The sequence below is a fragment of the Prunus avium genome, chromosome 1 (assembly GCF_965620075.1).
Source record: "Prunus avium chromosome 1, drPruAviu1.hap1.1, whole genome shotgun sequence".
Lineage (NCBI taxonomy): Eukaryota > Viridiplantae > Streptophyta > Magnoliopsida > Rosales > Rosaceae > Prunus > Prunus avium.
The window spans coordinates 17,932,859-17,936,654 of record NC_142284.1 but is presented as its reverse complement, the minus strand read 5'-3'; the positions used below and the strand labels follow the sequence as shown (position 1 = coordinate 17,936,654).

The window sequence follows — 3,796 nt, the reverse complement described above, 5'->3', positions numbered from 1 at the left end:
ATAAAAACTGCTCCTTATTCTTATAAAAACAATGGTTTACAACATTACGGACCCATCTTACAGCGTTTAGGACATGAACATTCCCAAACCTTATAAAACCATGGGCTTTGCAATTGCCAATCAAGCAGTCGGTTTTTGCAAATTACGAGACAAATTTCCCATAATTATTTAAAAGTGAGACCTAATTTAACCAAAAAAAAAATTCTTAACAATGAAAGTTAATATGTGAAAATCTAATACTTTGTAACTTTATTTATGTCAATCAGTATGATCTAATACTTTCCATTTGTTATAACTTATATTTATTTTACCCTTAATCAATTGAAATGTTTCTTTTCGGAAATAAACTTATACAAATATATAATTTCTTCTGTATTTTCATGCAAAACATATAAAGCATGGATTCCTAGGAATAAAATGTATAAAATCTGCTGCAGTAGCATATGGACCACGTTTGCAATAATGCACATAAAATGCAATTGGAAGGACAGAAATTACGAATTGTAAGGAAAAATGCAATTGCATTCTATTAAGCAATGGTTCTATGCATTCTACTAAGTTTTTTTGCACATGGATTACAATCTTTTGAACATACCATTAATTATGAAGGATTTATCATTAGTGAGAAATTCTACATTTCATAATTGTGCACAGATAATGACAACTACGCACAGATAATGACAACTGCAACGCAATTGCCAAATGGGACCACTTTGATTGTCAATTGCACGATTAGAATGCAAATTACACTACATGTTTGTCAATTGCATTGAAAAATCACATATTGTATTTCCATTTTCAATTAATTGTGCACAGATAATGGCAATTGCTCAACTATAATGCAAATGGGACTGCTTTCTTTGTCAATTGCACTACCGGAATGCAAATGGGACTACTTTGTTTGTTAATTGCATTGAAAAATCACATATTGTACTTACGTTCTCAAAATTGAAAGGGCTGCCAATAACATGGCAATATGCATACACTGATCGCAAAAACTGCCTAACCAATTGGTAATTGGATTAAACAATGACATATATGATTAACCAAGTTTGTATAAATATGTCTACGATTAACCAAGCTATATAACTTGTATGAATATTTGACAAAAGAATAAATGGCAGGGAATTAATCATAAAGAGAACATATCAATAGTTTTTATGGTACAATTGCAAACTATAAATGCAATTTACGTGCTTATCTTGATGTCTAACTTTTTTGTCCCAAGTGTCACAACCGACATAAAGAAGACCATGTTTATGGTTTTTGCTGCATCCCTTAATGTGCTTAATTGACTTACATCTCGTATTTGTCAAATATCCATCACTATCTTTTGGTACATTGATCAATGAATTGCAAAATTTGAGATGATTTTAATCCTCCTACATATTCCCAAACAAAAGAAATTAAGAAATACATGAAGTTACATATACATATAAGATTAAAAGTGACACTAAATTATAAAACTGTTTTGCAGCTTCTATTTGTTTTAGGAAACGATGTGACCAACCATATGATCAAGCTAAGAGAGGATGCTAGTGACAAACTAGAGGAGTAATGAAGAAGAGCTGAGAAGATTTATAAAAAAAATAAAAATAAAAAAATAAATAAAAGAGCTGAGAGATATAGTAACGACATAAAATGAGTGTCTTGAAGCACTGCTGTATCAGATTTTCAGACAAACACAATTTACACAGCGTGCAAATAGCCAAAAAGAAAAAAACTAAACAAAGGAAAAAGAATATAAAAGGCAAGTGTTATACCACTTCCAGATCTGATATTCTTTATTGAAGAGCAGCACATACGCAAAATTCTATGGTGAACATTGCATTGCCATGAAAAAAAAAAAATATAGCACAAGACTACATCTATCTACAACAAATATAACCTCAGATTTCATCAACCAATGCAAATATTTAAAAATTCATCACTTATTAGCTCTTTTATTTATTTATTTAAATTATAGGAAACAATTATATATAACATCACTTATCAGCTTTAAACATCAAAACATTCCCAAATTCAAGATATAATGACCATATTCCTTATCTAAATCAGAACCATGGCTACAAAGTCGAGACTAGAAACTTCCACAACTTCCACTTCAGCCCAATTGGTTATTTGAGTTCTTTATAGGTTCAGCCCAAGTCAAAGTCACATGATTTCTAAAGCATTCCCAACCTACAAACAACACAAAGTGTTTTCCCAATAATTTCACTTTTTTCCATTTATTCCAACTAAAAACCCAGAGAGGAGTCCTGCGTTGCTTCATCTTAAGGACAAAAAAGTGATCAATGCCAAAGAATTCCAAGACAAAAGCGATAGCTCAAAACACTAAATCATACAAATGTGGCTATTTAGTATTGAAAGAGTACTAATCTGAAATGAACAACTACAATAAAAGAAACATAAAGGCAGAGCTCAAATTGAATAACTATGAAACTTTTACAAAAAAACACCAATCATTTACAAGAGGAACACCCTCCCAATAATCCAAAATTCAGCACCAGATAGGAACCAAAAGCAAAACCCAAAATTGAAAATTACTTCAAAACGAGACATGAAATGTTCATCCAACAATTGATAATAAGCCTAAACAAAGCTTTGTATGAGACAAAGCTCATGAAGTCACTATGTGTGTATATATATGGAAAAAAAGAGCAAACTGAGTTGTGAGAGATTGGAGGTCGAAATTTAAGTCCACACATTGTAAATAACTTGTCAGGGCAGTTATAGCAAGAGGAAAAAAAAACGCTTTGAAGACCAATAAATTCCAATAAATGAGCTCCAAACTTATATCAATATTCAACGATTAATGAATCTTATAAATTAGACCCACCAAATATCCAGAAAATAAAAAACTATCAATCCATCACAATCTCAACCACCTTGACAGCCTTAATTTAACAGAAAAATCATCTACCTCAACCCCCAATTCAATTCAGAAGCCCTAATTCGACAATCCTAATTTAACAGAAAAAACCCTAAATTCAAAGGAAATGATGCTTACCTTAAACTGATATGAGAGAGAAATCGAGGAGAGGATATGACGTCGCTGATGCTGTCTCGTCGACGTCGTCACAGAAGGAGGAGTGCCTGTGGAAGGAATCAAAATCAAACAGACTGAGAAAAGAGGAGGCAAAGCGGCTCTGTTCAGAGAGAGATGTAAGGAGATAGAAGAAGGAGAATAAGAAGCCTGACTTACCTGAGAGGAGAGGAGATGTGGTCGTCGCCGCTTTCTCGTTGTCACAGAAGGAGGAGAGGAGCTGCCGTGGAAGGAATCGAACTCGAAGAGAAAGAAAAATGAGAAACCCAACCCTAGTCGACTTGAAACATCTCTGATTGAAGGAGAGAGCAATTGTTTTTATTTTTGTCTTTTGTTTTACCTACAGCAACAAGTTAACTGGTAATCAACAATCAACGGTGTGGATTATCTCTCATGCCCCAATTACTCATCCGATGGTTATAATAGTTGGCGCATTAGTGCGCCTGGCGCACTGTAGAATTTTCCAATAAATGAGATTGTGATACTGTCTGTACAGTTGCAAGGAAAGGGGTGTTTTGTCTTCCTTGAAAGGCATGGTCCATATTTAGGCGGCCGGTATTGACTTGTCTCGAGTTATCAAGTGATGCAAATTGAATCAATATTTATGAGTCTGTCAGTAGCGTTTATGCTAATAACTCTTCTACAAAGAAACAATTTATTGTTTGATTGTCGCATGTAAAAGTGTTTTTTTACCGTATAAAAGTGTGTTTGATATTTTGTTGAGGGTTCGGCTACCAAAATAAATAAAGA

General features: G+C 33.3%; 1 long non-coding RNA gene across 1 annotated transcript; it reads right to left on the bottom strand.

The window, feature by feature from the left end:
- Nucleotides 1–1,118: 1,118 nt before the first annotated feature.
- Nucleotides 1,119–3,370, bottom strand: LOC110756190 (uncharacterized). Its single transcript, XR_015833008.1, has 3 exons — nt 3,206–3,370; nt 3,011–3,096; nt 1,119–1,382 (listed from the first exon to the last, which is right to left on the bottom strand). It is a non-coding gene; the product is annotated as an uncharacterized LOC110756190 (long non-coding RNA).
- Between the last annotated feature and the right edge of the window lie 426 nt (nt 3,371–3,796).